Source organism: Elaeis guineensis, chromosome 10 (genome assembly GCF_000442705.2).
Source record: "Elaeis guineensis isolate ETL-2024a chromosome 10, EG11, whole genome shotgun sequence".
In the NCBI taxonomy this organism is placed as follows: Eukaryota; Viridiplantae; Streptophyta; class Magnoliopsida; order Arecales; family Arecaceae; genus Elaeis; species Elaeis guineensis.
This window is the reverse complement of record NC_026002.2, coordinates 62815113-62837097: the sequence shown is the minus strand read 5'-3', so window position 1 is coordinate 62837097 and position 21985 is coordinate 62815113. Positions and strand designations below refer to the sequence as shown.

Genomic DNA, 21985 nt, shown 5'->3' with positions numbered 1-21985 from the left:
CGCGAAGAGCTTACCGAGTGTTTATGCTTTCGACGAAACAAATCGATTGGGGGAGTAAGGACGAGGCGGGCTCAAGATATGAAAGCGGAGCGAAACAGAGAGGGGGTGCCAGCGAATAGCAACACAGGAGAGAGGTTTATTCCTCCGAAGCCGACATCCGGGCCAAGGCGGATGCAGCCATGATGAGAACTCCGTTCAATTCATTGATATGCGCCAGAAATTCTTTGTGCACCGTTGGCGGCTGAGAAATCCGACCAAAAAATGCATCAGTTCGATTGATTTATATAATTATTATTTTTTAATATATATTTAATATTTATAAATTAATTTTTTATTTAAAAATTTATTATAATAAAAATATTTTTATTTTTTTAAAAAAATTATGACATCTTGTACCATATTATATCTCAAGAAGATCAAAGGTATCGTAATATAGAAAAGGTATTTTTATCCAATCACTTTCTCATACGTATTTAATATTTATAAATTAATTTTTTTATTTAAAAATTTTGGATGACAAAAATATCTCTGTTCTTTAAAAAAATTATGGCATCCTATGTATATTATGATATGTTGTATTATATTATAACATTCTATGGATAAAAATTATGATTTTCTAGATGTAGGATATCATAATATGGACATAGAATATCATAGTTTTACCAAAGAACAGAAATATTTTCATCATATAAAATTCTTAAATAAAAAAATTGATTTGTAGGCATTAAATGTGCGTTGAAAAATAGTGACTATGTAAACCAATCGAACAAAACGATGCGCTCCACATCGAATTTTTTACATCACCAGCGGTGCACAAAGAATTTGCCGCACCACAAAGGAGCTCAATTGGGACCCAAGGGCAGCCATTATTAGGATCTTAGCCCAGGCACCATTCACTTGGTTTGATGGATCTGGCCCAAATCATATTCGGTTCGGAAGTGAACTTAGAGATGCCAATTGCTAGGCCAACTCAGTGACAAATGCGTCGTGTGCTCTAAGCACAGCTTCATTTTTGGTCTACCAGCCATTTTGACCATGCACTCATAAAAAATATAAGGACTCGTTTGGTTCGCAGAAAGAATTTTTTTTTTCTAAAATATTATTTCTGAGAAACCAATTCCTAGGAATACAATGCTTGAGAAAATGATCTGGGCATATTTGGTCAACCATGAGAAAATAGCTTATTTTAGAGTAGCTTATATTTGACTAAGCATCTTTTTTATGAACAAACTGTATAAAATACTGATTATATGCTTAAAATAATGAAAAACTGTCATATTCTATGCATTACCACTATTTACAAATAAAAAAATGATAATAGTTAAGGATATTTTTAGCCGTAGACCGTGGTGGAGGATTTGAGACATTATGATGGAGTGTTTATTTTAGTCTTAGGTCTTTAAATGGCTTAAAAGAATATTTTTGGAAAAAAAAGTGCCTTTAATTTCTATCCCATGGAAATTGTGTGATAAATTGATCCAATTAGACTAGGCACACAAAATTTAAAGCGGCAAAACAAAACACAAAAAAAAAATAAAGGAAAAAAAGCTGAGATGAAGACTCCTAAAAGGAGTTTCTTCTCCATCGAGTTCGCCATAAAATAGGACTCCTAGGGCTGCCAAAACCCTAAGAGATCCTCTATATATACCCCTCTCCCCCTCCTATGAACCTCCACTGGAGATCAAAAAGTTTTTCTCTCCCTTTCTTTTGATTTTTGACGATTTCCTGAGACTTGTGTCTATTGAAAGTTAGAGCCGGAGACACTGTCGGAGCTCGAGATAAGTCCCGACCCTTCTTTCTCTCTTTCTCTTTCTCCCCATGCTCCCTGGCCTCACCGTCGATCACTGGCTTTGTCAGAAATCCACCACAAAGATTCTCCTATTTTTGTGCTTTTCCAATGATTTTTCTTGATCGGCAAATATTATTGCCAGCCGTCCTCTACTCCACCACCTTCGGCCACACACCGTCGCCTATTGTCGGACCTCTGACCATGCTACCACACCCCATCAGAGCATGAGCCACTAGCCCCCAACATTCTCCCCAGTTCGACCAAAAGAAGAAGAAAGAAGAGAAAGAAGAAAAGAAGAAGAAGAGGACAAAAGAAAAGAAAAGAAAAAAAAAAAGAAGAAAAAGAGAGAGAAGCGATCTCTCTCTCTCTCTCTCGTGTCTCTTTCTACCTTCTCTCTTTCTCTCTCTATTTGCTCCATGGACCCTAGCATGAACTCGAGATAATCTTGTGGAAGAGATTTGAACCGCTTTATCTGTGCAGTATGTCAACCCCACCCAGTCATGTTGAGTATATTTAAAATTCATTATTGATGAATCCTATTGATCGATCTTGATCCTGATCCAACTCGTGCTTTACGATTCTTTGATCGAGTCATCTAAATCCGACTCTTAGCTAGGAGATCCTGAATTATCTTGGTGCCTAGACAACCTATTGGACCGACCATCTAATCTACGATTTTTTTTCTTATGATTGAATTTATCGAATAAGAATTAATTATATTTTTAATATATTAAATAGATTTGATAAATTCATCGAGTGAAGTTTGAAGGGCTAGGATGGAAAAGATAAATAATCCCAACACTTCTTACTTATTTTAAATTATCGATTATTTTATCATTAAAAAAATTATTCTATATTTTTATAAAATAAGGATCAAGCATATGCATTATGAAATTCTTGATTTATCATAAAATAGTGATTTGATGAATATTTTAATACACTCTTTTATGAATATTTTAATATGAATGACTTACTTATAAAATATGAACTCTATATTTATGAAATTTATATTTTATTATTAAAAAAATAATTTTATGATTGTTTTATTATCAAAAATTATTTATGGACCATGAGCTCTCTATATAAAATCATATAGCATCTTATTTATGCATAATTTAAAAAAATATGATTCTATAAAATATGATTTAAGATGCTTAATTTAAGAAATATGATAAAAGACTCTCGGATAGCTATGTATGATCTTGCCAATGGATAATAGCAGTTGGCATACGATCTTGTCATTGGATAATAGTAGTTGGTATATGTTTATGCTAAAAGATAATAGTAATTAGTATATTATCCTATCAACGGATAATAGTAGTTGGTATATAATACTGCCAACGGATAATAGTAGTTGATATATTGATGATTATGGTCCTGTCACGGATAAAAGGTGATCTTAATATTTAGTCTGAAAGAATTATTAAGAATTATGATATGATAAAATGATAGATAATTTATGATATTATCTATATAATAAACATAATTTATGAATGTAGTTATGTTATGCATTGAAAATTATGTTTATGAAAATTGCATGATTTATATATATGTAAAAGTATCATTGATTTATGACATATTATTATTATATAGATTTTATATTTCAATGATAATCATCTTCTCTAAATGATTTATTAATACATGTATAAACTTATGCTTGATCCGAATAAGGTAGTGTAAGGTTTACTTGCTGAGCTGGTGTAGCTTATATCTTTTTCTTTTTCTATCCAAATGAACAAGATTAGGAATAACAGATGATTCAGACTTGGAGATCTACGCTAGCGAGCTTGAAGATTTTACAATTGGATCTTAGTTTATTGGATGATTATGAACTTGTAGTCAACTATTGATGAATTGTGAGATATGGGTTTGATTTTGTTTTTGGATTTAGATGCTCTAGATCAATTTAAATTTATTTGCTTGATGAATAATGAAATTAAATCTTTTATTATATTTTATTTATAATAGATTTTAGCTAATTATGACTAGTAAGCTTCATGTTATTGAGGGTGGTGCTTCTTGGTAACATGACCGTGTTATGTTTCGGATTTGAGACATAATATTTTATGATATCAGAGCAATAGATTTGATTATGGATAGAACTTAATATCTAGCAATGGATAATAAGTAGATCTCATTTAGCTAGATCATATTTAATTGAATAAGAATAGATAAGTTTTCTTAGAATTCCTGCATGTTATACATTTAAGAAAGTTGATTAATGTTAGTATTTTTGATAGATGTTGATGAGCAATAGAGAGGATGAAGTCTTGGTGAATTTTGTCACTGGGAGGAGAGGAGCCAGAAGGATTACGAGGAGAGATACCAACTAGTCAGTTGAGTGGGCTCCTAATATGGCAGCCACTTGGGCGGATATTGCTGGAGTTTATGAAGTAGTGGCTTAGCTTATTCAGCAACAACTGCAGATATAAGCCACTCCTTAACCTACATCATTTTTAGAGCCATATTATGAGATGGTTAAAAGGCTCAACTATCACATTCCGACCCATTAGATTGAGCCAGGCATACGATTGATGGCCGCATGTCTTTAGGATTTAAACCCCTAAAACATGCAAGGCCTAACTTTCATCAAAACATCATTATCTCAGTTCAACACAGGCAGTGGTAAAAACAAGTCCTCTAATATCTTTATTTAATAGAAAATAAAGCCTCCATGATTGAATTAGAAATAAAACAAAGATCTAACAAAATTCAAAATAATTTTTAAAATATAATCATTTGAATATAGCTAAGAAAATAATTTTTTAAATCCTATGTTTCTCACTGATCGGTGCTAAGCCCCATATGATCTTTTGGATCCAAAAAAAATAAAAAAGATAATGAGCTTTACAGGCTTAGCAAGTTATCAATATCTTTTAAGGATTAAGCATAACTAATTTTCAAAAATATAACAATATAACAATAATATATAACAAGATAATTTTTCTCTAAAATATGCCATACATATTAATAAATATCCAAAAAAAATTTCTCAGTCTTTGGTGAGTCAGTCCCGTGACAATGCTCGAAAGAGACTAGCCCCTAAATAACAAACATGTGACACATCACTGTGTACCAGCAATCAATCCCAATTGGCTAGGCCCGAAAGAAACTAGTTCTAATTCATACGGCCATGATTAATCCTGTGACAATGTAAAGAGATTAGTTCTAAAATACATACATGCAACTTATCAGCGTATGTCAGTGATTAGCCCCAACTGGTTAGGCTCGAAAGAATTAGCTATGCCAGCGATCAGCCCAACTAGCTAGGCTCAGAAGAAATGTGTTTCTAATGTATGGCTAATAATCAATCTCATTGGCTAGAATCGAATCATAGTCAAACAAAAGAGTTTTTTTTTTTCTTATAATTTCACCATAACCACTTTCTCATAAACAATACCAATTGAAATTTTCACATCCTCCGAAAGAGCAACAAAATAATTTTTTTACTCAAAACTTTATGCAAACATGAACTTGTATAATTTTTTTTCTAGAAATCATGCAATATTAAAATAAGAAAAGTATCTCTTTCCAAATTTTGTATCATGCAGACGTAACATCATACTTGATCCAACATTTTTAAATTATCTTTCATACATACATACATACTTTCAAACTTTAATAATTTTTAAATATTTTATATATAAAATTTAATTTTTAAACACATGAATATATACACAAATAAATTCAGAGATAAAAGAGAACTTATAGTTGATCAAATCCAAAATTCTATGATCTTCTTAGTCCGATCTCTAGATCTAATGTTCTTTCGATGATAAAGGCTCTACTACAAACAGATGACAAGTTTTATTAGCTCTTAATTAAGAAAAAATTAAGATAAATAGAAACACTTTCAATCTAACCTAAGTCTAGGTCGAGGTTTGTGTCAATTTTCGAGTCAAATCTATATGATTCGGATTGTCCTAGACTCAATCAGATTGGATCTAATCAATAGGTTAGGTTCACCCAAAAGTTTGAGTCCCTCTCTCTCTCTTCCTCTTTCTCTCTTATCTGTCTTTCTCTATTTCTCTCTCCCTTTGTTTCTTTACCAACCCAAGGACTCGGGGTTTCATGAGGGTCGACTGGAGGGTGGGGGTCAGTGGTCAGATGCTAGAGCGATCTACGATGGCGGCATGGTGATAGGCAGAGGTGGCGGTTCGATTGATGATGATAGGGGTCCTGAAAGTAAAGAAAGAAAGGGCACTGTCCTGAAGCTATGGTGACGATACCTAGGCCAAAAGGATGGGAAGGAATAGAGGAGATGGTGGCAGTAGTGATGACAATAGTTGGTGGAGCGATTTCGATGGATCTCACATCTGAAGACTCTCGAAATAGGGGTTGACGGGTTTTAGAAAGAGGAAAATAGGATTTTAGAGGGGTGGGAGGCTTCAGCAAGGTAGCACGATGGCCATCGAAGATGCGGAAGATGGAAGAGGAAGGTGATGGAGGATTCGGTGATGGGCTTGACTGAGTGGTGGAGGATTTATATAGAAGAGGATCCTCTACCCTAAGTTCACAGATTAACAGGGAACATGGTTCTCCTATTTCACTCAAACTCCCTTCTTCCACCATGTTTCTTTTTTTTTTTTCCATCAGTTCTGATAAGATGAATCGAATCCAAAGGGATCGATTCTCACATTCTCCCCCCCTAAAAAAAATTTCATCTCGAAATTGACATACATGAGTCAAGAAATTATTGAGGGTATTTGGCTCGCATTTCTTCCTCAAGTTCCCAAGTTACTTCTCGTTTTGAATGATTGCTCCATTGGACTTTAACGTAAGGAATGATACATCACCTCAAAACTTGATTCTTTCTATCAATAACTCATACTAGCCACTTCTCATAAGATAAATCTTCTTTAAGCTGAAGTGGTCCAAACTCCACCATATGGCAAGGATCAGATATATATTTTCTTGACATAGAGATATGAAAAATATTGTGTACTCCAATAAGAGAGGACGATAAAGCAAGACAGTAACCTATCACTCCAATTTTTTTTAAGATTTCAAAGGAACCCACATACCTAGGTCTTAGCTTACCGCGAACTCTAAATCTCATCATGCCTTTAGTGGGTGACACCTTGAAGAACACGTAATCTCCCACTTGAAATTCTAATTCTCTTTTTCTATTATTAGTATAGCACTTCTGTCGGCTTTGAGCTAAGTGAATTTATTTTCTGATAAGTTGGATCTTATCCACTATTTGTTGAATAATGTTTGGTCCTAATAGCCTTCTCTTACCAATATCATCTCAACATACAGGGATCCTACATCTTCTTCCACACAAAGCTTCAAAGGGAACCATCTAGATGCTAGCTTGATAGCTGTTATCATATGCAAACTCCACTAGAGGTAAATATTCATCCCAAGATCTCTTTAAGTCTATTATGCATGCCCTCAATATATCTTCCAATGTTTGAATTATTGTCTCAGATTGGCCATCTATCTGAGGGTGGAAGGTTGTACTGAACTCTAACTTAGTCTTCATGGCTTGACGTAGACTTCTCCAAAATTGAGAAACAAATCTTTGTATCCTGTAAGATACAATGGATACTAGAGTACCATGAAGTCTCACAATTTTATGTATGTACAACTTGGCTAACCTTTCCAAAAAAAATCTGACTTTGATGGATAAGAAATGTGCTAACTTGGTCAATCAGTCCATAATTATCCCAATAGCATCACATCCTCTAAGGGTTCTTGGTAGCCCTATAACAAAATATAGGAGCAAACTCCTCATAGGACCGGCGTGGGAACCTGGTAGTTAACTAACAACAGAAGCAAAGATGCCTAAAAGTGGAAGCAAAATGATGGATTCAAGGATCAAGAATGATGTCCTAGCTTTAAGAAAGAAAAGGGAGAAGAGGGTTCTCGGGAGAAAAGAGCTTTATTGATCTATATTCAGCATCATACAATCCTTGACCAATTTTCCATATAAATACCTATGCAAATAGATTAAGCCCAAAGCTCAACAAAAACTCCCAAATGGCTAACCTAATGTGATGCACTCTCTGAGCCCATGTACACCCATGTCTCACCATGCACATACCCTTTGGACTTAATCCTAATCCAAATCCTTAGATTAGCCCCTTATGACCTCAGGCCTTAAGTCACCTAGGATCAAACTCAATCGTAGGCTAGAATAGATCTTCTATACAGCTCTGTTCGCAATCTAAGTCGACTCCAGGTGAAGCTAAGTCGATTTGTCTGGACTTGAGTCGACTCGAGATGGCTCTAAGTCGACTCATGCTGTGTGCCTGCTTCTGTCTCTCAAAACTTGTTCTCTGTCCACTATTCTCAAGTCACCGTGCCTTGTATCCGAGTCGACTCGCTTCCAAATGAGTCGACTCACTTTCAAATGAGTCGACTCACTTCATGTTCGAGTTGACTTGACCATAGATCTTCAAAATCATACTCTCTGTTAACAGCCCACTCTAAGATAGAGTCGACTTGGACATGAATCGAGTCAACTCGTCTGGATCGAGTCGACTCCAATTGAGCAGGAGTCAACTATTCTGTAGCTTCGACTGAATCTTGCTGATGGCTGGTACTCTTTATCTCTTGGCTGCTTCTCACCTGATTCCAAGGCTTGGGAGTACCACACCTGAGCTCACATTCTCTATCTTGGTGCTCCCAAGTCTTTGTGAACTCAACTACATCCTTCAAACCCATCCATACAATACATGTGTCAAAGCTATCCCAAGGAAGAGCTTTTGTCGGTGCGTCTGTCAGATTCTCCTTGGTATGAACCTTCACCAGCTCCACTTCACCTTCCTCCACCAGCTCTCTAATCCTGTGATATCGGATGTCTATATGCTTTGTCCTAACATGATAGACTGGGTTCTGTGCCAACTATAGAGTACTCTGACTATCACTATAAAGTGCAACTGTGCTGCTCCATCCCCATCTCAGCAATCAATCTCCTTGACCAAAGACCTTCCTTTGTAGACTCTGCAATCCCAATATACTCGACCTCTATAGTAGACAAGACTGTTATTGGTTAAACGATAGATCTCCATGAAACTGATCCATCATTCATGCAGAAGAGATATCCTGTGGTAGACCTCCTCGTGTCTCGATCACCTATGTAGTTAGCATCTACAAACCCTTCAAAAGGACCCAAACTACCACAAGTCTCCTTGGATCCATGCTGCCCACCAAATACCAAACCATAACCCCAAGTTCCCTGCAAATATCCAAATATCCACTTCAGTGCTCTCTAGTGTTCCTTCCCAGGATTCACCATATACCTGCTCACATGGCTTACTGCATGTGTTATGTCAGGTTTGTAATATATACCATAGCATACATTACACTGCCCACTACACTAGTGATCAGTGGCTTATTTATGGAGAATCTGACTTAAAACTTGTGAGATTTATAGACTCTAATTTTCAGTTAGATCATGACAACAGCAAGAGCATATTGGGATATATTTATATCCTGAATGATGGAGCAATCTGCTAGAAAAGTTTCAAGTAGCACACTGTGGCCGACTCTACTTGTGAGGCAGAATATATCACGACATCCAATATTGCAAAGAAAATTGTGTGGCTATGAAAGTTCATCAACGAACTCGAAGTGGCACCCTCCCTTGATGGCCCTATTTTATTGTACTGTGACAGTACTGGTGCCATTGCTTAAGTGAAGAAACCAAAGTCACATTAGCGGACTAAGCACATTCTACATTGCTAACACCTGATCTGAGAGATCGTAGATCGAGCTTCAGAAGATTGATGAAAAGAAGAATCTGGCCAACCTATTTACTAAAGCCCTCGACGTCAAGGTGTTTGAAGACTACAAATCAAAGATGGGTATACGATATAGTATCGATTGGCTTTAATTCAAATGGGAGTTGTTGAGAATTATGTCCCAAAGTCAATCGTCAGTTTATTGATGGTTATGCTTATCATTGTAATTATATATAAATTATTGAATTAATAAATATTATTTAATTTTCTCATCATTGTGTACATCTCGTTTTGAACTCCTATTATGTGATGAAGTCCTTAGGACTATTTGATTCGATATAGGAGGATATATCGTTTAGTCCTTAAATCTTAAGTCCATGACCAAATGATATACTATTATTAGGATGATAGCTATATCAAATATAGATCATTGTGTGCCATGTACGTTGGTTGTCCTCTTAACTAAAGAGTGTAGAGATACTGGCATGGCATGTAAGTGAGACGTAGGAGTACATCTCACTAAATATGATCAATTACTGAGCACTCTACTGTCAAGAGTAGCTTACGAAAGATATGGGTATAAGTGTCCCTTCGATCTGAGATCACCACAGTATTTGCAAGCAACTCACTATGCTTTGATGTCAGACTACCTGAATTTCTAATTCAGTGATGAAAAATTTTTAGGTATAGTCAAGTACTTACAAAGTCAGTCTGTGAGTCAAGATGGAATTGACCCTCTGAATAAGTAGGAGTTAATGTATCAGTGTGTTTCAATTGGCCGGAGTAATCCTTGTGATAGATTTTGAAAATTGAAATATAATGTGGATGACCATATCAGAGTTGGCAGTTAAATCCTAGGTCACCTTGAGCATTTGGGTCAAATGGGTAAATTATACGGTAACCATATGCCAATAGGTTCTTGAATGATGCTTTGCAATCTTTCGACCTATCCGGATATCGGGTATCATTGCTAGATTGTCACTTTGATTGGTATAAGAAGATTATTCTTATCCTACCGACTTAAGTTCGAACCTATGAGATCACACTCAAAAGAAGTTTCTGACTGATCATATGACTGATCAATGATTAAGAATTGTTCTAGGATAAAACAATCAATTCGATTGATGATTAATCCTATGCAAAAATTATAATAAATTAATTTACTAATTATTAATGAATTATGAGAGGATTGATTGGTAATTATATTATTAATTAATTTAATTTGATTGAATATTGAGGTTTGGCTCAAATCTAATTAAATTAGATTCAATTTGGTTTGACTCGATTAGGTTATGAGATAACCTAATCGCTAAGGGTATTCAATTTCTGATATGATCAGAACTTGAGCTCGATTAATTTTTGATTTAATTAAAATTTGATCAAAACTATTTACTATCTAATTAGATTAGGTTTAATAGTCCAATTAGATTTAACCTAATTTTGTTGGGTTAAAAATCTAATTGGATGAGAAAAATAATTCGAATTCGAATCTTTTGCACCTCCTTTATCTACGTCCTCTTATTCTTCACGTGAAAAATATTTTATATAATTTTTTCTCATACCTAAAAGCTTTTCTCATATCTTCATCTATGTTCTTTTGAATTAAAAATTAGTTGGTTTAAATTTGAGTTCAAATTGGTTTGAATTTGAATGAAAATCTAGAGTCCAAATTGAGTTGGACTCTCGTCTTCATGCCACCACATTTCTTTATGTATAAAGTACTTTTACATGAGATTTTTTGCACCATTCTGATATTGGTCAACCCTTCTCTAGGTTCATAAGATAAGAATAAAGTTTAGTTTAAAATTTAATTCAAATTTGATTTAAATTGGTGATAAGGATCAACCAACATTTGAATTTGAACCGAACTACCTTATTCTTATCCTTATCTTTCATGGGATGCCAACCTTAAAAAGAGATCAGTTTTATGTGAGATTAGAAGTAATTTTTGATGTGAGAAACTTGAGAGAGGGGACGTAAAAAGTTAAGAGTAGCTTGGGCTTTCGTGTGTGAGAAACAGAGGAAGTGTTCTTCCTCTCGGGCGTGAGCTGTGGGTTCTGGGGTTTTATCTCTAGATTTTGTGAGAAAAAAAATACAAGAGTGAGTCTTGTCCAATCTTTCACACCACCACTTTTTTGTAAAGCTTCATCTTTTGATCTGAAGGAGTTCGAAAGATCCAAAGAAAGGAGCTTGGATCAGCCATCTAGAGCCTTCGATGTGAGCTAGCACTCCTGCGATGGAAGATCCGATCAGAGCTTCGAGTGGATGATCTGTAGAGGCCAGACGATCTGTGCAGCTGCTCGACATCAGTGAGAGCTTCATACCATACTTACCAGTAGTAAAGATCATCGATCTATGAAAAGATAATGAGTTCTAAACTCTACTGACATAATCTAAAAGTTAGATCAGATTCAGGGCATCGATGTGATCGATGCAATTTTCTATTTTATATCAGATTTTATACGTAAATTTTTCATGTTATAGATCCTTAATAATAGTTTAGATCTGATCTAAGGTATATTTAAAAGATTAAAATATTTAATCTTTTATTATTTCACTGTAAAATTTTAAAAATACATGCTTTGAACTATCCATTTTTCCTTCAATACCTTGATAATACTGGATCAGTCAAACACATCCTTGTGGTGCTGAAAGCTATTTCTTCCAGCTCTTTCTAATCCTCAGCATTGATTTTTTCCAACCTTTTTCTTATCAAGATCTTATAGATCCTTTGCTGAACTAGCAAATCCTTTACCCGTTACTGCCATAGGGTAAATTTCTCCTTGCCATCAAACTTCTCGAAGTCAACCTTGAATCTACTTGATGCCATCACTACAATCACTTCACTCAACAACAGCATCCAAATATCCTCTGCGATCACACACCAGCAATACCCCTCTACCATTGACTTATCTGACCTAAATCTACATTTCAACCTCCTTTTTCACCTCTTCCTTGAGTAAAATCTCTCCACCTCAATCCGAAGAACCCCACAGAGAAGATAAAGAAGAGTTTTAGAGATTGAAACCTGGTGTTGTAGATCTTGAGTGCAGAACCCTAGGTGCTTTTCTTCTTCCTCCATGCAACCCTGCTTTGCTCTAATACCAAATGTAGGAGCAAACTCCTCATAGGACTGGTGTGGGAACTTGGTAGTTAGCCAACAACAGAAGTAAAGATGCCTAGAAGTGGAAGCGAAATGATGGATTCAAGGATCAAGAATGATGCCCTAGCTTTGAGGAAGAAAAGGGAGAAGAGAGTTCTTGGGAGAAAAGAACTTTATTGATCTGTATTCAGCATCATACAATTCTTGACCAATTTTTTGTATAAATACCTATACAAATGGGTTAAGCCCAAAGCTCAACAAAAACTCCCAAATGGCTAACCTAATGTGATGTACTCCCCAAGCCCATGTACACCCATGTCTCATTATGCACACACCCTTTAGACTTGATCCTAGTCCAAATTCTTAGATTAGCCCCTTAAGACCTCATCAACTAAGTCCTTAAGTCACCTAGGATCAAACCCAATCCTAAGCCAGAACAGATCTTTCGTATAGCTCTGTTCGCAATCCGAGTCGACTTTAGGTGAAGTTGAGTCGACTCGTCTGGACTCGAGTCAACTCGAGATGGCTTTGAGTCGACTCATGCTGTGTGTCTGCTTTTGTCTCCCAAAATCTATTCTCTGTCCACTGTTCTCGAGTTGCTGCGCCTTGTTGGGTATAAAATACCAACAGCCAAAGTTTATAAAAGGCCAACCCTTCTAGGGCTTTTTCGGCTTCCGACCTTGTGTGGCATCTTTCTGAACTCCCTCGACTGTCCGAGCTTCTATAATGCCATCCGAGCTTCTCCGACAATGAGCTCCTCCATTCATCTATTGGGCTGCTCCAAATACTTTCTAAGCTTCACTATCAGTCAATTTTCTATAGTGATCGACTATTCTCCGAATCCCTTCCAAACTTCTTCCGACCGCGGATGACTCTACTTCGAACTTCTTTCGAACTTCGTCAATGTTCGAGCTTCTTCGATAGCGAGATTTCTACAGTAACCAGACTCCATCCAAGTTTCTATGATGGTCGACCACCTTTCGGATTCCATCCGAGCTCCTACAAGAACTGGATTTCAGTCGAACTCCTATAGTGGATGGATCCCAGATGAATTTTGATAACGGAAGAGCTTCACCAGTCAGACCTCTACTCCAAACTTCTATTGCAAGTGGGCTTCACCAGAGCTCCTACATAGCTGGATCCCAGTCGAGTTCCTACAGTGGATGGATCACAGACGAGCTTCTACAACAGGACAGGCTCCACCAGTCAGGTCACTACTCCGAGCTTCTATAATAAGAAATCTCCATCCGAGCTTCCACGACAACTGATCTTCGATCGAGCTTCTACAATAAGCGGCCTCCTTTCAGCCTCCTACAAGAGCCGAACTCCGTCCGAACTTCTACGACAAAATTGAATCTCGGACTCTTCCAACGTTCGACCTTCCCCAATGTCCTCAAGACTCCTCCAGTGGACGAACCTCCACAGCGCCATCCGAACTCCACTGTCGGATGATCCTCTGCCAGATTCCTCATGAAATCGGACCTCTCCGACGAGCAATCTACAGACGAGCTTCAGCCGTCAGGCCTGAACTCTCTGGCAAGTCGCGACAATGGCCACTACCCCACTCCACTCTCTGTAACAGATTCCATACGGCTCCACTACTCCCTGGTAAGTCGCGACAACGGACACCACTCTACTCTCCATAACAAACTCTACGTGGCCCTAAACAGCCCCCTGACGCCTCTACTCTCCATAACAAACTCCACGTGGCCCTGAACGGCCCCCTGATGCCACTACTCTCCGTAACAAACTCCGCGTGACCCTGAATAGCCCACTACCAGGCGGTTACAGACGTCGCTGTCAATCAGTTACGCTCTCCATCTATAAAAAGGGACCTCCGGATACGTTCTTCTCTAAGCTCTAAACTCTATCTCGAAACTCTGCCAAAATCCCATTTGAGTGCTCCATTTCTGTTGAAGCAGAGTACTGACTTGAGCGTCGGAGGATCTTGTCGGAGCACCCCCAACTCCAGTTTAGACTTTCCTTGCAGGTCCCGATGGCGGCCGTGGTCATCTCGACTCCAGCTTCTCCGACGTCGGTGAAATTCTGCACCAACAGAATTGACGCTAGAGGAAGGGCGTGTGTCTTCGCAGTACCCTTGTTCTTAAAGGAGTGCTCAACGAAACTGTCTCCGGTCATCTTCTCCAACATCTTCTTCTCCTTCTCCTGTCAGATCTCCACCTGATGCCTCTCCGAAAGGCATCTACCAGGCGATCCACGGCCTCCGTGGCCAGATCTCAGTAAGCTCCGCAAGCTCCGGTCTCGTCTCCAGTTTTTCAGGCTCCTCCTCCTCCGACGATGGCAGTCGGCATGGAGCAGTTTGACTTGCTGGTTCAGCAGGTCAGGGGCCTCATCGAAGCAGTGCAGGCCATGCAGCAGCAGCCGCAGGCATCAGTGAGGCTGGAAAGAGCATCACCGGAGTTCCAAAACCCGATAACTGATCGGGCCACTTGGGCAAGTCACCCTGTCTTCCCCGAAAAGGGGAAACAGAAGGCGGAGAGCCTACCATCCGATCACAATTCCACCTCCGGAGAGTCCCTACCTCCATTCCACCAGAAGATCCTCGAGACTCGCAGTCGAGAGGACCTCTTGGATCAAAGATTCCAAAAGATGAACCGATGGATCGAAGAGCTCCGCCATGCTCCCACTGCTTACGGTGAGGACCTCCTTTCTCTCAAATGATCATGCAGGAACCAATCCCGTCGAACTTCAAGCTCCTCCAATTCGAGAGCTACGACGGGACTTCGGATTTGATTGACCACCTGGAGGCTTTCCAGATAATGATGCTGCTCCATGGCATGCCAGACGTCATCCTGTGCCGAGCTTTTTCGTCTACCTTGAAGGGAGCAGCAAGAAATTGGTACTCGACACTGAAGCCGGATACTATCTTCTCCTTTGATCAGATGAGCCACCAGTTCGTTGCTCATTTCATCAGCAGCCGATGCCCCGAAAGAGATTCAAAATCCCTCATCAACATCAAGCAAAAGGAGGAAGAATCCATCCGAGCTTACGTCAACCATTTTAACGTTGCCATGTTGGAGGTCCGAAACTTGGACTAATCGGTCGCGATGGCCACCCTGAAGGGCGGTCTCCAAAAGAATGATCTTCTATTTTCTCTGAGAAAAAGTATCCCAGGGACTTTGCTGATTTGCTGGCTTGGGTCGAAGGATATGCCCGAGCAGAAGAAGCCTTCAAGATGAAGGACAAGGAGGCCACGAAGGAGTGGCAGGTGGGAGACTCCAGCAAGCCCGCAGTTGAAAAAGGGCCAAGTGAAGCTCGGTCACATTCTCGAACTCCCTTCAGACACAAGCATGTCCAGACTCCTCCCCGGGCTCGTAGGCAGAGAAGCCTAGACCGCAGAGTTCGGCAGGGCTCTCCCTCAGAAAGATTCCACAGCTACGCCCCTCTCAACGCATCAAAAACCCAAGTACTGATGGAGGTCAAGGAGCAGCTACCGAGGTTAGAAAGGATGCGCACACACCCCGAGAAGTGTAACCCCAATAAGTTATGCCTCTATCATCGTGACCACAGCCACGACACGGAGGAGTGCATTCAGCTCCGAGACGAGATCGAGGAGCTCATCAGACAAGGTCGGCTCGACAGATTCATTCGACGCCGACCTGAAGGTAGGGAAGATCGATCGAGGGCCCTACCGCAACCAGAGCCACCAAGGAGGGAGGAGCAGCCTGAAGATCGACCTCCAATTGAGATCATCAACTCCATCTCTGGAGGATCCCGACGGGGAGCAGACCTTCCGTGGCTATGGGATTCGAAAAATCTACGAATGTATTACCAATAACTTTGCCTTAAATAAAAATTTCTTTCATATTTGCATATCTTTTCTTTTGGTATGAGCTCATAACGACAGGGAGTAGCTCCTTCCGATAATTGAAACTAAGCGTGTTAGAAACAGGAGGAGAACCTCATCCTAACATGAGCAAAGTCGAAAGCTCGATTATTTAAAGATCGGATGGGGGGAGAGGCCCTTACAACGGTCCTTATGTGCCCCCACAGTCATGTTAGGAATAGGAGGAGAACCTCGTCCTAACATGAGCAAAGTCAAAGGCCCGATTATTTAAAGATCGGATGGAGGGAGAGGTCCTTACAATGGCCCTTATGTGCCCCCACAGCCATGTTAGGAACAGGAGGAGAACCTCGTCCTAATATGAGTAAAGTCGAAGGTCCAATTATTTAAAGATCGGATGGAGGGAGAGGCCCTTACAACGGCCCTTATGTGCCCCCACAGCCATGTTAGGAACAGAAGAAGAACCTCATCCTAACATGAGCAGAGTCGAAGGCCCAATTATTTAGAGATCGGATGGGGGGAGAGGCCCTTGCAACGGCCCTTACATGCCCCCACAGTCCTGTTAGGAACAGGAGAAAAATCTCATCCTAGCATGAGCTGAAATTGACTGTGTCGGAAACAGGAGGAGAACCTCATCCTGATACAAATGAAGATCCGATCGATCAAGATCGGATGAGGAGGAAAGCCTCCTCAACAGCTTTTCTACACTCCCACGACCCCGTTAAGAGCAGAGGAAAAATCCTCGCCCAAATATATAAAAAAAGAGGAGAGATAAAAAGAAAAAGCAACGAACTACACCAGTGATAAGAAAAAAATAAACTACATCAGAGACATAAGGGACCTCGTCTCAACGAGGAAGGAGACTCTTATCAAAAATCCTCAGTCTCTAAGAAGGAACTCAACACAGGCCGAGAAAAAATTGACTTCCTCAAGATAACGAGAAGTTTGGGCCCCCAAGCTCGAGCACCGGGAGGAAGCGTCAAACTCAAATGGCCTCGAAAAGACCTACGGTCATGAACAAAAAGGGCAAATTAACACAGCAACGACTAGGAACCTTCAAACAACGTCGACATCGAACAAGACAAAAGACAAAAGAAGTTTGGTAAACAACAACTCAAAGCAAGAATAGACGAGGTAATGAGAAATTTTTTTTTTTTCATTTCATTAGTAAAGTGTGCATTACAAAGCCTTAGAAGGCCAAGACTCAAGGGACATCATCTCAACAAGAAAAAAAATCCTTATCGAAAATTTTCAATCCCTAAGGGCAAATCAACACGGTGACGATCAGGAACCTTCAAACAACGTCGACATTGAATAAGACAAAAGACAAAAAAAGTTCGGTAAACGATGACTTAATACAAGAATAGACAAGGTAATGGAAAATTTCCTTTTCATTTCATTAGTGAAGTGTACATTACAAAGCCTTTGAAGGCCAAAAAAGAAAAATGACAAGAAAAAAAAAAGAATACATGGAAGAACGAAAGGTAAAAGAAGCTCTAAGGAAGCTCGGCTTCTTCCGACTTCGAGCTCTCGATTTCAGTCATTATTAGGGATTGCTTTAAGTTTTTGACTTCTTCCAGTTTCATCTTTCTTAGCAGCATCTCCCGGTACATCTGGTAGAACCGCCGGCTTTCACCCTCCGACTCCCGAAGCTTCTTCCTCAGAATCTCGAACTCCGTCTCGACATCCTTGACCGCATGCTGCTCATAGGTCAGCTGAATCTTCAGCCGCTGCAGTTCGATCTTCTCCTACCCAAGGGCCACAGACAGTTCTTCCATGGTCCCCCTCAAGGAGCGGAGCTCGTCGGAGCCTTGTGTAGAGATGGCCTGAACTCTCTCAGACAACTACCTCTGAAGGTGGACAACTTCGTCGGTCGCCGTTTTGAGCTTCCTTCGATAGTTGTCTATTTACCCACATCTGCCGATTCGGTAGGCATTATAGTTCGCCTCGACGTCCTGTAGCTGCTTCTAAAGGTCGGAGAATTTCTTCAACCAGTCTCGGTTGTGGTCGGCCTGAGTTGCAAGCCAGAACGAGCCCCCTTCCAACTGGTCGATCTTCTCCCGTGCAGCCGCCAGCTCAACTTCAAGAGAGCTGATCTTGGAAGCCTGAGTCCAAGATCGGTCGCTGGTGCATTTTCAGAGTTCCTCAAGCTCCATCACGAAGTCAGCCTTCCTCTGGGTGTATTCCATGAAACCCTTTTTGTGAAGGTCCCGAAATCGAGTAGCCTCCGCAGTGACTTTCGAATGGCTCTTCCTCAGCCAGTGAAGTTCGTCATCCAGCTTCTTGGATTTCTTCATCAAGTGACGAACTTCTCTTCTGAGGTCCCGGATCATCGACTTTAGAGGAATCTCCTGTGGTAGGGGAAGAGGTTCGACAGGGCACTGTCGTTGGGAGACAAGAGCGCCACAACTCAAATTAGTGCAAGAAGACAAAAGAGAAGGAAAAAAATGCAGAAGAAGAAAAAGAAGCTCTCTGTAAAGAAAAATTTGATTTTATTGATTAAATAATTTTTAAGTACAAGAGAATGAAGAAAAGTCATCGCAAAAGAAAAATACAAAATTAGAGGTTTTAGACCTTTAGGACAGAAGTGGAGGGGCTCGACGCCCCCGGAAGGTCGGTCGCGGCAGCCGCGGCAGTCGAGGAGGTCCCGACTGGAGGAGGACCAGCAGCGGCTTCGAAAGGTCCGACTTCATCGTCGGATGCCTCATCTAGGAAGTCGAAATCCAGTTCGAAAAACTTTTCGACCACCTTCTCTTGGCAGAGCTTGAAGCCCTTGATGAAGGCATCCTGGCCGAATTGGACCTACAGATCCTCCATCTTGAAGGAGGTCTTGAACTCCTCCACTGCTTGGGCCCCTGCCTTCGAGACTAGGGATGGGATCTGTGCCTTCAGCTTGGAGACCTGTGCCTTTAGTTTGGAGACCTCAGCTTTTGCCTTCTTTTTTCCTCCTCCAAGGCGGCCCTAAGATCGGACGAGGTTTGTCCCTCCTTCTGTAGCGCCTCCTGGAGACTTGCGACCTCGATGATCTTCTCCTTGAGGCGGGCAATCTCAGTCAGGTGACCTTTCTCCGCCTGGGCTGCCTCCCTCTTGGCATTCTTCATCACCTCGACGTTGGCGATGAGCTGGTGTCCAATCTGCAAGAGTCGAGGTGAATTGACACCAGCTCGAGAAAGGAGTAAACTAAGTAAAGAAGCAAGAAGAAGAAAAAAGTGAATTGACCTACCTCGAGAAAGGATTTCAAAGAGTCCCAGACCTGCTGCTCAGGATCAGCATGGACGATCCTGTGGACGACCTTGGACAGAATGCACCCTTCGACCAGCCTCTTTATTAAATTCCTATTATTAAAGGGATTTTCCCTCAGATCTTCCTCGGAGCCGTCGGCCCCCTCGATGGCAGCCTTGCGGCTACGGCTCTTGCGGGCCAGGGTCTTCTTCCTCCTCCTCCTTTCGACCCCCGGTGCCCCCTCGGGACGAGCCTCTAGAGCGGGAACCTCGATCGGGGGGCTCCGTGAAGAGGCTCGGGGGACTTCGGGCTCGACGACAGAGGGGGCGTCGATGGCAACGGCCATCTGAGTAGGCACGGTCAAACTCATCTCTTCTATCCTAGCTCTCTTCACCAACCCCGAAGTCACGGTGCCTTTTCTCTTATGGGTCTTGAGACCCTGGGCTAACCTCCGAGCCACTTCTGTGTATATGTCTGCAATAAAAGAAGATCGACACGGCTCAGAAATAGAATAAAAGAAAGAGAAAGCAGTAAATATATATATATATATATATATATATATATATATATATATGTATATATATATATATAATATAATAATGATAGTACCGACAGGGTTAAGAGGGCTCAGGCCGACGTTGAATAAGAGTTGTTCCTTCAGAAGGTCTGAGAGAAGGGGGGCTGGATAGGCCTCGAGCTTATTGGAGGCTTCGAGGTCATCCCTTCCCAGGCTAGAAACCTGACGGACGGAATCCCTCAGAGAGCCCTAGGGGGGTAATCCCAGCTCCAAGGTCGGGCATCGGACGTAGAAGTACCTCTCCTTCCAGTTGTGGATAGAAAAGGGGGCGCCTTTCAACAACCCCTTCTACTGAACTAGGGGTAGAAGTACCACCAGTCCTTTGTCGAAGGATGACGCTTGAAAGTATAGAAATTTCTAAACAAAGAAAGGGTTGGCTGGACTTTGGCTAGATGACAGAGGGAAAGAAATCCTATCAGAAATCTAAAGGAGTTCGGTGCTACAAAAACTAAAAAAATATTTAGAAAGTGGAAGAGAGCGATGACAAAAGGCGGGAGTGGAAGTCGAAACCCGACGCGAAAAGCTTCTTGGTATAAACAGAAGCAGCCAGGGGGAGGAGCGCTAGCCCGACCAGTTGGCCCGGGAAGCTCCAGCTCGTACTCTGGAGGAATCCCATACTGAATCCTAATCAGTGAGAGTTCCTCCAGAGTCAGAGAGCTGGGGATGGTGTCTGGTACAAGGACCAGATGAGGTTCTTCTATAGAGCTAGGGTTTTGTGGGACTGAAACGGATGAACTCCTAGAACTACTAGAGGAAGTGTTGGAGGACATTTTAAATCAAGTGAAAACCCTAAAAATCCCCAAAAAATTGGAAAAATAAGAGATGGGGCGCTCGCAGAAAACTAAACGGGCAGAATGTAAAGGAGGGAAAATGGAAGAAGAACAACAGGGAAGACAAAAACAAAAAAAAAGGAGAAGAGGAGAGTTTCGGAACTAACCTAGGCTGGTCCGAGAGGGGTAGAGATGCAGAGATGGAGATCAACTCGAAGAATGTCTAAGGCTGAGAGGGATGGAACTATCGGGGAAGAAGAAGGGCACCAATAGGACTCTCAGACTAAGTGAAATCCCTGGAAGAGGGGAGCGAGTTTAAATAGGCAACAGGGCTCGGTGCAGTAATGATTGCGGATCTCCTCTGGCCGACCTACGCTCGCCGCATGTCCCACTCACCATGGCAGACGGTTGAAAGTGGCTAACAGCTGACAGAGCTATTATTGCACCATACCTAGAGCAATGCTCCAGTAGAAATTTTGAAAAAACCTTTTCGGATCATCTCGATTTGAAAAGACTCCAGCACCAGCACGCCAAATGCCAAAATATCTGGAAACAACCATGTGCGAAAATCAAGGGAGGCAACTTCGGTCATAAAAATTTCTCTGTACTTCCTTCATTCAGAATTCGAACTTGAAAGTAGGAGGACTGGTGTTGGGTATAAAATACGCCCAGTCGAAGTTTGTAAAAGGCCGACCCTTCTAGGGCTTTTTCGGCTTCCGACCTTGTGTGGCGTCTTTCTGAACTCCCTTGATCGTCCGAGCTTCCATAATGCCATCCGGGCTTCTTCGACAATGAGCTCCTCCATTCATCTATAGGGCTACTCCAAACGCTTTCTGAGCTTCACTATCAGCCGATTTTCTATAGTGATCGACTATTCTTCGAATCCCTTCCAGATTTTTTTCGGCTGCAGACGACTCTACTCCGAACTTCTTCCGGACTTTGTCAATGTCTGAGCTTCTCTGACAGTGGGATTTCTACAGTAACCAGACTCCATCCAAGTTTCTACGACAGTCGACCACCTTTTGGAT

General features: G+C 40.9%; 1 protein-coding gene across 3 annotated transcripts in view; it reads right to left on the bottom strand.

Annotated features, from left to right (window-relative positions):
- Positions 1-256, bottom strand: part of LOC109505138 (retrovirus-related Pol polyprotein from transposon RE2) — a 48058-nt gene extending 47802 nt beyond the window's left edge. For 2 of the 3 annotated variants that reach the window (XM_073244860.1, XM_073244861.1), the window contains exon 1: positions 15-252. The gene's annotated coding sequence lies outside the window, so the exon portion shown is untranslated. Of the gene's footprint in view, positions 1-14 lie in introns of all 3 variants that reach the window. The other variant, XR_012134986.1, reaches the window with a different exon arrangement.
- Positions 257-21985: the final 21729 nt, after the last annotated feature.